Source organism: Ambystoma mexicanum, chromosome 2q (genome assembly GCF_040938575.1).
Source record: "Ambystoma mexicanum isolate Mex_15411 chromosome 2q, UKY_AmexF1_1, whole genome shotgun sequence".
NCBI classification, from domain to species: domain Eukaryota; kingdom Metazoa; phylum Chordata; class Amphibia; order Caudata; family Ambystomatidae; genus Ambystoma; species Ambystoma mexicanum.
Genome location: NC_090924.1, coordinates 516,951,178 through 516,964,228, shown reverse-complemented (window position 1 = coordinate 516,964,228; position 13,051 = coordinate 516,951,178).

The following is a 13,051-nucleotide window of genomic DNA, read 5'->3' as shown; positions in this document are numbered from 1 at the left end:
AGCGATTTGCATTTTTATTTGCTCACGTTCCAAAAAGTTCGTTTTGAGGCACGCAATGTTCCTTTGCTGTACACAGGGTCTTAGATCATCTCACAATACAGCGCCACAATTCGGAATATGAAACTGTGGTTTAAAAGCAAACGGCAAGATTGTACATTTGGCAAAGTACATTTATTTGACATCAAATGTTTTGAGAATATTCAGCGATTTGCATTTTTCTTTGCTCTCGATCCAAAATAGTTCGTCTTGAGGCACGCGATGTTCGTGTGCAGTATACAGGGTGTTGGTTTACGATAAAATAAGCTCTTCGGTCGCACTGATAATCGCATGGCTGTTCCAACAACGAGGCACTAGGCCACCACAATGGTCTGTATGTTGCATCTAGCCGTTAGTACCGCCATAGGGCATACTTGTACTTGGCGATCGTCCCATAAAATGGTCAGGGTGGTAACGTTGTTCACGCGGAGAAGCAACTGGCGGTTGAAAAACCCATCCGCCGGTGTCTGGTACTCGTGACACATGCAATAATGGATGATGTACCTGTTTGAAAAACATAAAAAATGAAATTAGTCTCACCATCAGATCTTTATTAAAATTATTCATTTTATATATTAGGTCGGGAAATTATTTCATAGCTAGGACAGTGCAACTGGGTATTATACGTCAAGGGGGGGCTGTAGGATACTGAGACAGTCCCCCAGTGCAGGGGTTGACAGGGAGGCAGTGCAGGTGGAGAGTGGAAGGGCCCAGGACCGAGGTCGCAGACAGTGGACCAGTTGTAGCAGGGGAGAGGGAGAGAGAAAGCAGAAGCAAAGAGGAAGGTTTTGAGGTGCTTCCGTAAAAGGAGATGGTTCTCCTCAAGATAGTGCGCGGTACAAAACAATATGCCACATAGAACGAATAAGTACAACTTAACCCGTCTTTAAAGCTACTGTATAGTAATTAAATTGCGGTATAAACTCATCTAAAGAGTTACTTACATTATATTTGCATTTTCCATTGTGTCTGTGCGTAGGGCAGCCCCGAAATACCACTCCTTCTATGCCGACGTTATTTCTTCTAATGAACGAACATTAAATGGCTTTCGTTTCTGAAATTATATTCATTATCGTTTCTTACGTTATTGCCCCACACCCCCAAAAAGAAGTCTTTCGGGATGGTCCCGGCCTGTCAAGGTCAAATAACAATAGAACCTTATACTGAGTCGTGGGCCATACCGGCACCCGAGAAAAAAATCAAAGCAGCTGACCTTCACTTTGAACGAGCACACATTCCTAGTTAGCTACATTCAGTGTAAGGCCATCTCACAGGACTCACAGAGCAATCACTTTTATTTACACAATACATAGCTACACATATTCAATGGACCTGCGACATGAGGAGACTCGAGAGAACAGACAATCAAATTACAATCATTTAAACCGTGATGTGTATTTCTCAATGAGCTCTTCTTTAGGTGGACATGGAACAGAGGCAATGTTGGGTGGCAATGCAGTTGTCCCCTGCACAGGTTCGTTCACAACTCCATGTATGTGCCTATCTAGGACATCAACAATAAGTCTCTCAATAAAGTCATATTGCATATCCTCAAACACTGGTTTGATAACCCATTGTTTACTTCTTTTAGTGAAGGCCTTATTGTAGCGAAGCGTCCCTAAAGTTCCGATCGTCCTACTTTGTTGACGGCCAACATTATGGTTATGTGCCAAGACCGCTAGAAGAGTCCGATTTATCAGGCCCTCCATGCCAAAATGCAATCGTTTTGGCCTGTACTTTAGGCACATATTGTGGAACACCTCCAAATCTCCTGTGTGGCAGAATTCCGTGAGTCCCCTCAAATCTCTTGTTATAGTTTTATCAAATACAATCTTTTCAATGGCTTTGTGAGTGGGTGATGAAGGAATCAACCATTTCTTCTTCCGTGCCTCCTCTGTGGACAAATGGCCATGTTCACAATTGTGGAAATGTTGGTTTGTGTTCCAACGGTGAACGTTGGTACAGTGTAGCATTACTGACCGCCATTTTTCCAGTAGAACTTCCAACGACCCTCCACATGTTTTTGAGCTCCACCAAAGATGGTTGCTGATTGACTTGGACCACTGTGAAATACCTTGCATTTCTTTTTTTTACCTGCAGCCGACATTTTTTTATTGATTGTTTTTGCAAGATGCCAAACGTCAAATTGGTGATTTATATTTTTGTACTCTTCTCTCATTGTCTTGGCAATTGAAACGTGTCTGTCCGTGGCTATCAGGTCGATCACCATTCCCCGCGATTGTAGTTCTTGCAATGATGCTACAAAGCCAACTTTCTCCATGGCCACTGAGGATGTACTTTGTGACACCTGCACGACCACCGAACTCACAATTTTCTTACTTTCCATGTCCTGAAAGTGGTAGGTGCAGTACTTGGCTGAAAATCCTGGGCTGTCGCACTGTCCATCACCGGCTAGCCTGAACCGTTTGCCCGCGAATGTACTATCAATAGACATTTTTTCCATTCTCCAAGCTTCGCTAATGGCTGGAAATAGATAATCGGTTTGGTATTTGTAGAACTGAGTTTTAGCAATGAAATGGATTCCCACAAACTGAAAGAAAGACTCTAACTTTTTAAAACTTGAACCACTAAAAAGTGCAGCCACTTTGAACAAAGTGGAGACACACTAGATTCATTTAAAAAATCAAAACAACCATTGTTAAAATATATGTTGGGTTTTATTTTAGATCTTAATTTCAATTGAACATAAATAATAAACATTACACATTGTAAAGTTCCGGTTGTAGCACATCCAGGGAAAATCCGCGGTATTGTCCACTGTCGCTGGGGAAATGTTGTCTAATGGCAAGTACCGCACAGGCAGGTATTACTCTCCGAACGCGGTGTCCGAGCCTCCCGTGAAGCCACCAAGTGAAGCAACGATAGGCCACCAGCCTGTACCACCTGTGAAAATGAAAGATGCAAACTGTATTAAAATGACAAAACTTTCTTATCACTGTCGATTCAGGTAAAAAATGTCATTCTGCTTTGAAAACAATTCTATCATTTGTCATTTTATATGTGGGAGACGACCATGACATAGTAGTGGCATCACTGACATCACAACCAGAGTATACTTACTCGTTACGCGGACGAACAGTGCCGCGAAGTTCGTGCATAAGCACCATCATCATCCTCAACACGGTCCGTGAGAGGCAGGCTTCCCTGAACTCTGGCAGCTCGGTGATGCATTGCGGACTTGGCTCGCCTTCCGAAATGTAGGCCAAGCACCCGGAATTTTCACGGCAGCAGCAGTTCTCTTCCTCAGTTGGCATTAGCTCGCACCGATTGCACGTGCACCAGGTGGAGACGCCGTCCATGCGACATGGTCCAGGCTCTTCATCCGTTGACTGGTCCTCCCAACTGCCGTCCGAATCCCCATCGTTTTCGCGTGCTTGCCTTTCCAGTAGTTCCTCCTCGGTGTACTCGGGCTCGTACATATACGGCATTATTGTAGCCATTGTGTGGTAAAGAAAGTAAAATAATTTACAGAGATGGTACAGGTGTTCACCACAAGGCCTAGAAGCGGCGAAGGTAGCTGACCAGAGCACAGAAACGAGTCACAGAATACTCAAAGTAACACAGAGAGAGGAATGGAATCGAAAATCTGCTGCTGTGTGTTGTGAAACGGTGTGTTTATACTTATTGAGGAAAGAGGCGTCCTGCCATTTCCATGGCGACACGTCATTAGCTGAGGCGCAGCGATTGTTGACACGAAACGTGCTTTGGCGTTGGGAAATGGGCGGTACGCGTCTGCTGATGTCAGGCTCAGGGGCGGGGGATTTGATTTAGTGCCGCAAAAGCAGGTGAGCCAGGGCGATGGGGGGAAATGATAGGATTATCAGAAAATGACGGCTGATTTCGAGTGCGTTAATGGACGAAAAGTCGGGTAAGGTCCATAGGAAAGTTTTCTACGATCTACCGATTTATGCTTAAAAACACATGGCCGAACCGTAGGGACAATAAAAAAAAAGTCCCGGAACTATCCTTTAATCATTCGGTAGAAAGTTAGGGGCATGAGAGGGAGGCTCGCGTGCTCCCGCTCGAGAACGGAAGCAAGCCTCTTTGACGTGCGCGTATGACCGCGAGTGGTTTCCAAACTTCAGCCACCATCTTTCACTCGCTCCCACGTTCTGCTGGCTACTCTTACCGGAATGCCTTAACAATGCTCCAATCTCCAGTACGACGGAATTGGTGAGCCGCAGTTTGTCGGGGTGATGAATGTTAGAAAGACGGGCGCGTGTTGGGAAAAGCGGCGTCCTCGTCGCCAGTGTGATGTGGGGGACTCTGTTGGTGCGGAGCCTCCACAGGATGCGCCGGTCTGCACAAGCCTTGGGTCGCAGCGCAGAGCAAGAAAACACACAACCAATTGGTCTGCTGCATAAACCCAGACTGGCGCCAAACTGCCAGTTCCGGTGGTTCCTTTATTTCTGGCTCCCACCCTCCTGACACGTAACTTGGTCTCCCGTGACACATGACACCACACTTATGTTTCAATAGTGTTTGTGCCAGTGTCACAGATGGCACAAGAGTCACTTCAAGAATCAAAGACGATTCAGGGGTTATTATTGAAACTCTTGTGGGCCTTAAACGTGAAAATATGTTGCATGGCTACCCAGATTTTCACTTAGAATGCATATACCAATGAACAATTAAATATGGAATGTAAAAAGTTAGCATTGGGTGATTTACAAGAACAGCAGATGTTTAAGTTGTTAGGAGAGGAACAGGCAAATCTCATTAGTATAATATATACATGATTTAGAATAAAAGACATTGGGCCTTACTAGGAGTTGGCCAGTGCAGTGTTAATGTGCCGCTAATTACGTTTACCAGCACGTACCCGCACCTTTTAGCTGGAGGTAATTTTGGCACCGCACCATCAAAAACTGCTGGTATTACTGGCACCAGTATTTCTGGTGCCGTTAATACTGGCTACTCCCCTGATGGAGTACTATAGGGTTGCATGGAATGGGGAGTAACTGCCCTTACTGGCACTTGGAATCTGGTGGTAATACCACCAGACCGAGTGTCGGTAACAGTAATTCTGTTTGGTAATATCCCACCAGATTTACTGCCGGCATACCACCAAAAATATAATGAGGCCAATGGTTTGGGAAATATTTGTTGCAATAGATGCATTAAAACTTAATAACCATATATTTGCCCATGTATTCGAAGGTAAATGCTTTTGCATGTTATTTTCCAATCCTTCACATCTTACCTTATACAATGTAATTGTTGGTCCTCTGGGAACTCCGATATAACTCAGCTTATTTCACCTAAATTAGTCATCCTATTTATTGCCATTTTATTCTATTTTTATTACATCAATTTGGAAATGATTCAATAAACTGCCTTATATGTCTTGGTGGAACTATAAATGTGTAACCTCGGATAGGAGGTTATAGGGAGGGGGTTAAGTAAAGAAAGATCTGAAACTAGGACCCGAGTTTCAACAAAGTATGTGCTTAGCATTGTGAGGAACCTGAGGGCGTCGTCACTTTCTTTCCCCCAGTATCCTCTTCTTAGGTGGCCAGGGAAAGGCCATCGATCTTGGATCCCGAACCTAGGGATGGATATGCGAGGGAGGATCACCTGAGTGGAGGAGACTTGGGGAGTGGGGCGAGGACGTCTTTAGGAAAGACATGTTATCCCCCATTTTGACTTCACCATGAACCCTCCACCCCTAAAGCCTTTATGGGCTTTTGTCAGCCTTCTTTCTGTGACTCTCCTAAAGTATTCCACAAATGGCTCCAGCATGGCACTGGGACAAAGAAGAGGACACCTGGAACAACACATCCTCATTTTGTGAAAAACATTTATCAAACCCAGCCAAGTACTGGGATGAGGAGGAGGACAACAAGAGTAAGGCAGGACTACCACTTTGATGGTGAGAGGTCTAGACTTTGTTGGTGTGGAAATGGAGGCAGGAGCTTTAAAAGTCGGAAGCCCAAACTGAATGGGGTCAGCTGTAGGAGAGCAGTCATCTGTGAGAGAACGCCCATGCTAGAACTGCTAGCTGCAGGCGGACTTCTGCGGTGTGGCGGCGTGGCAGGAGAAGCGCTTGAGACCCAAGGAAAAGTGCAGAGCGTATGCAGTGGCAAGTGAAGGTACAGGACGCTGGAGACCAGTGTCACGCTGCGAGAAGGAGGCCGGTGGTACCGAGGGAAATGGTTGTGTGACTCCTGCTTCACCGAGGTAACACTGCTGGGTGTGCGCAAGCCACAAGAATCCCGCTGGGAGACGACACGAGGAACCGCACAGAGAGACAGATGTCTGTGGCAGCGGAGGACCTTGCAGAGAGCCGTAAGACTGACTGGTCAGTGCAACCAGTAGGGGGGACACCGGGCTGGCAGGCGGTGATCAGGATAACGCTATGAACATTAAAATAAATGAAAGCAAGACACTTTGAATACCGAGTGAAATGAAAGCAAGTTAAAGCAAATTAAAAGGCATTTTTAATACCGAATGAAACAAACGCAAGTTGGGAACACTCTTGCATCTTGAAAGGAATGAAAGAAAGAGTGTGAATCTAACTGAAAGGAAGTTTTTGAATTGCATTGAAACAATGAGCATTAACTGAAAACAAATGCTAGCAAAGCCAAGAGAGCACAAAGAGTTGTATGCATGATATATCCAGCATTGGTCCAAGCTAAGAAGTGGAAAGAACTTTATGTTAGAAGGAAACAAGCACTGGAAAGAGCCAAAGGAACACAAGAAAGTGTAACAAGTGCATGGTGGCTAACCAAGCCACAATATAGTGTCAGGAGAGTGTGACACATTTGACTAAGGCAAGCCTCACTGATGAGAAGAAGCAGTGGACTGGTGTTAAATGGAAAAGCAGTCAAGGAGGGGTACCGGTTGCATGACCTGTAATGGGTAAACCGTGTGGTCCGACAACTGCGCCTGGACCGGGTGCCTTGAATGGAAAGCCACTGAAAACACCTGTTATGAAGCTTGTGTTGTACAAAGACATTTTTGTGACTTTTAAGTCAAGTATTGTTTTGAAAGCTGAAAGATTTGAACTCTTGGGAAGGGAACCCCTGTGTTTGATTAACTACTTTGAACATGGGGAAGGGGTGCTGATTACAAGCCAGAGAGCAAGAAGATCTGATGTTTTCTTTGAACACTTCATTTTTGATGCTGACATCCCTGTACATTGTATGCAGTTAGTTGTGAAGGCAAGTATAGGTTTTTAGACACAGGCAGATGGTTTTGGATTTCCTGATGCAGACTTTAGGTAGGGAAATCCCACCATAGCATAGGGCAAATGAGGCATTAATCCACCCCGCCTTTTAAGTTAATAAAACTTTGTTAAAAAACGTGAACCTGTGGTCTGTTTCTGACTCATAATGCCTTCACAAATGGTGTCAGAGAAGTGGGATGCCGTTCAACCGCTACAATTTGGGGAACCCTAAAGTTTGAGAAATTAAGTCCCACAGCATCAGACACTTTCGGTAGTGGCAAAACCCAAGGGTCTTTTTGCCCCTTTCTCCCCAGTTGAGTGGAATGCTCGGGGAAGAATGCCAAAAGAGAATACTATTAGGCGAGACAGGGTGTTCCCCCTCCTCTATTCTAACATCCTTGACCGATGTCCCCTCAGCTTTGTAGGATGCTGTTCTACCTCAACCTCATCCCAACTAGGTTCTTCTCTGAAATGTAGAACATCCCTCACAGACCTCTTGACAATAATCTACTTGATCTCTACCCTTTGAAATTATCATCCACTGGGAGGAAGGGAGGACGATCAAGACAAGGGCGAAAAACACAAAACCTCTCTATTGTGCAATATACCCTGCCTTGTCTCTCTGATGCAACTACTTTTCTTCCTACTCAGGAATACTACAACACCCACGAATCCAAGTCATTGTTCTCCCCGTCCCTATGACTATCATTTTCCAAACTCCTAGTCTGCTTTTATAAAACACTACAGATCCCACAATCCCCCCTGTTCATTCCACGACCCATATACAACCACCCCCCAAGACAAAGCTAAAAGAAATACCTCTGGCTTTTTCCTGCGAGCCCGTCCCGCTAATGAGATCATGCACAGTCTGGTATGCCAGGAGAAAGCTAAGGGGAGGGAACCCCCTACATTGTGAAAAAACGAATGAAAATCTTACGGTGAGAAAGCTGCTGAGAGTCTTCACAAGAGAGAGTGAGAGACATTGTTCCGAAAGGCCCTACCACGTGGAAAGAGACTGTTTTCTGGTGCCTAAAGAATCAAGTGCGCTGTAAGCCTTACCTGTGTTCCGTCCTATTCTGTGATGTAACGTGGGGAAGGGAACACTCTAGTTCAGCCATCCTGAACTATCAGAACCCTTTGGACATTTCATTTTGCTATACTCCATTTTGTTATACATGTCATTTTTGCACACCCGTTTTTTGTTATTTAGAAGTAGGGATTGGCAATAGGTTTATTAGTATAGGCCATCTTTATTTTGACACGTCACGACTAGGACAGCATTTTCTTTATTTGATGGTCGTAGCTTGCTCCCATCTGTATATTTAAGATTAGATAGGTGTTTATCATAACCTTGTTGAAGTTCAATAAACACCCTTGAACTGTGGGCACTTTTGTCTGTCTTACTGTTGATGCCATGCCTTCCTTACAGTAACCACAAACGGCTCTATTGGGTTTTATTTCTGCAGCAGTAGGGAAGAGATCATTCCCCCAGGTGAAAGAAGACTAATACCCACTAATCAGATGCTGATTCCACTCCAAATACCTACATCAGATTAGCTCCCAAATCAGGACTAGGCTGGAAGTTCGGAATTGATGTCCTATCAGGGGTTATAGATTACAACTTCAAGGATGACATCAAAGTGTTGTTACTGAATCATGAAAAGGATCCCTCCCAAATCCACCAGCGGGAGAAGATTGTACAAGGGGTGCTCCAGAGAGCAGTATTCCCTAGGGTAATGGAAGAGGATGGGAGGGAGTTAACGGATCAAGGTACCAGAGGCATTGGGGAGGCTGATAAGTCACTGATACCCCTCCTGACCCCATGCCCAGAAGGGTCAAGGAAGAGGACCAAACTCTTCCCGACCTAGCCTTTGCCTAAATGAACGATCCATTGTTGGCTGAAGCCTTGTTGCAAATATATCGTAACTGAGCAAGAGGGTCGTGAGAGAGGAGGTCCTTTTTTCTTTTTGAAACATGGGTTACTATACCGGGGAGGCATCACTTCAGAGGGCATAGTAAAAACCTAGTTAGTCATCCCTAAATGCCATAAGCAGGTGGTCCTGGAAATAGCCCATTCCCCTATGAAAGGAGGGCATCCCGGACAGACAAAAACTCAATTCCAAATTCTGAATACGTTTTACTGGCCTGGAATTCATGCTTATATTAAGATCTTTGTTCAGTTTTGTGCTATCTGCCAGAACATCAGTACACATATACCACCACCAGTCCCCTTACAGCCACTTCCAATCATTGAAGAACCATTCTCAACAATTGGTATGGACATTGTGGGTCCCTTGGAAACAAAGTTAGGGACCAAGTACATCTTGGTTATAGTTGATTATGCCACCCGGTATCCAGGGGCCTTTCCCCTTAGAGCTAATACCACAAAACAGATCTTGAAACACCTACTCCCTTTCTTTTCACATTTAGGCCTTCCAAGGAAATATTGACAGAACAAGGCTCTACATTCATAAGCAAACTCATGGGGGAAGTGAAAGTATTGTTACACACCACTCTTTCACCCACAAACAGATGGCCTTGTTGAAAGAATTAACAAGACCCTGCAAACCATGTTACGAAAACTAGTAGATCAGGATGGCAGAAATTGGGATCAAATGAAACGGTGGGCTCTCTTTGCTGTAAGGAAGACTCCCCAGGCTTCTACAGGATTCTCCCTGTTTGAATTTCTTTATGGGTGGGAACCTCGAGATATCCTAGATATGTTAAGAGAAACTTGGGAAGAAGCCGCAATTCTACTCTCCCAAATTGCAAACCGACTAAAAGAACACATGTAAGTAGTTGGGTCCTTTGTTCAAACCCACATGGTCAAGGCCCAGGAACAGCCGATAACTGCATACGACAAAAAGGTTGCCTTACGATCCCTTTCAATAAGCAAAATAAATCTTGGTATTTTTGCCAAAATCTGAAAATAAACTAATATCTATGTGGCATGGACCATATGGGGTATTAGAACAAACAGGCCCTTGTAACTACAAGATTTCCCAACCTGATCGCTGATTAAAGACACAGTTGTATCATGTTAATTTATTGAAAGAATGGAAGGAAAATGTCACGACTCTGCTGCCACTAACTATCCTGTTTATTGCCTGAAGACTCTGATAACAAAGTCCTGATTCCATCTGATCTTATGTAAGGCACTCATGGTGGCAACAGTAAAGACAGACACAAGTGATCACAGTTCAAGGGTGTTTATTAAACTGTAAATGCAGGGTGGAAAAACACCTAACCTAAACCTAAATCTAAGATGGGAGCAAGCTTCGACCATCAAATGAAAAATAAGGCATTCCTTGTGGTGTTTCGTCAAAGAAAAGAGCCCTATGCTAAAAAAAAAAACTATTGCCAATTCCTTACAACTAATTACAGAAAGAGTGTGGGAAAGGGTTTTCAATATATAAAGAAGTGTTCACAAATAATAAGTCAGGGTGTGATTGCCAGGGGTCTCCCTTCCCCACGTTTTGAGCACGCGCCAATGTGGATCTCCTGAGCACAGCACACACTCGAGCCCTCTCAGCATGAGCAAACCGTTTCATTCCAGCTATCAGGTTCTTCGATGGTTTAATCAAATTTAACAAATGTCTCTTGCCTTCAAAGTCCTGATGTTTTCAACAAACACAAAAGTTCGGTTCCACAGATACCTTGGGTGACAGCCTCACTCCAGGGTCCTCCTCTTCAAGGCGCAGACCCCTCACCAGTCGTATTCAACAAAACAGCTTAACAGTTTTGGATTTAGTCTGTTGTTTTCTGTGGTGTATAAAAGTGTTTTGTGTCAGGGGGTTGGGTGGATTGGAGTATCCTAGAGGATATAGAGAGGATGAGGTGTTGTATGGGAATAGAACCCTCATACTAGAGGGGTTTGCGGTGATAGTGGAAGGGTGGTTTTTGTAGGGTTTGTGAAATGAGTAAGAGGGTTTGTGGGAACTGTAGTTGTTGGTTACATTCGAATGGGCGCTCAAAAAAGGACAGAGGGACGGTATTGGTAGGGTTTATAAAGCAAATGGGAATAGCCAGGACTGTGAACTGAACAGAGGGGATTGTGGGAAAGCTAGTGTTTGTCAGGGTAGATTGGGTGTTCGGTAAAGAATAATCATAGGGATGTGAAGAAGCATGGTTTGGAGTATTCGGGCAGGGAACAGGAAGACAAGGATTCTAGGAATTGTGGTTTTTGAGAGTAACAGGGTTCCTAGTTGGTTTACCAGAGTTGTAGAGCTGGTAGGATTTTATTGAGGGAGCTTCTTTGGGTGGAAGAGAGGTAGATGTAGAATAACCAAAGAAGGTCTCAGGGACTTCGTCCTCCTCTTCTTCTGTAGTATAATACTGCGTCTCACCTGGGACACTGCCCCTAGCATAACCCTGAGCACCCCTACCCAGATGGTCCTTCCCTACATGGCCACTTCTATGGTTGGGATGAGAGAGCGATAGTTCTTTCTTGGCCACCTGAATGAGGGATTCTCGAGGTCTACTTGGGAGAATACCCTCAGGTTTCTCACACTTAGTAACAACCAAAAGCAAGATCTGTATGACCTCATACTCCAATTTCCTGATGTATTTAGAGAGGAACCAGGGAGAGTGAAGGATATCTATCATCATATCCGTACTCCTGAAGGCAAAGTGGTACATTTAAAACCATATAGATCACCAGAATCTAGAAAGGCAACCATCATCCAGGAAGTCAGGCAAATGCTTGAGGCTAATATTATTGAACCATCTACTGGCCCCTGGTCTTCCCCCGTCGTGTTAGTGGCAAAACCCTTTGGGAGTTGGAGGTTTTGTACTGACTTTAGAAAAGTTAACTCCATCTCTGCTTTTGATGCGCACCCATTGCCTCGCATTGATGACTTAATTGACCTGCTAGGTAACACTGTCCATCTCTCTACCATAGACCTTACGAAGGCTATTGGCAGGTTCAGTTACACAGTTCTGACAAAGACAAAACTGCCTTTGCCAACACCCATATGTCCGTTTCAGTTTACAGTCCTTCCATTTAGGCTACACGGGGCCCCGCTACCTTCCAACGGTTGATGGACAAGATAATACAATTGTACTCTGATTTTTGTGGGGGCCTAGGTAGACGATATTGTAATACATAGTAAAACATGGGAAGATCACATCTATCACCTCCACACAGTCATGAGAACATTGAGAAAGCCAGGCTTAACAGTATATCCCGAAAAATAAGTTGGCTCAGTGAGCAGTTGGAAATGTAGGGTTCTTTGTGGGTAATGGTTCTGTACAACCCCAACAGGAAAAAGTTAAGGCTGTACTTGACACACACACACCACATACAAAGAAAGACCTTATACCCTTTTTAGGTTTAATTGGTTATTATCGCCTATTCATCCTGCATTTTTCAAGCAAGACTGCCAAACGTACGGATAAACTGAAAAATGATGAGCCCCAAAAGATCAAGTGGGATGAAGATCAACATTGTTATACCACATTAAAAGAAACTCTTTGTCGGAGCCCCATTTTAAAGGTAGCTGATTCCTCGAAAGAGTTCATCCCACAGACAAATGCCACTTTATCATGATGGACTGGAACCACCCCCCCATACTCTACATCAATAGGAAGCTGTTACCCCGAGAAAAAAACTACTCAGTTATTGTGCTGGAGGCCCTCACAATCATCAAGGGGGCCATTCTCCATTTGAAATATTACTTGTTGGGATGCAGATACAGATTAGTCACTGATTAATCCCCCTTAGTAGGTATCAGCCAAAGAAAGGAAACAAACCCAAGGGTTATGAGATGGTTGTTTTTAGACCTCCAACCATACTGTTTCACAGTGGAACACCGGAAAGGTCGAGAC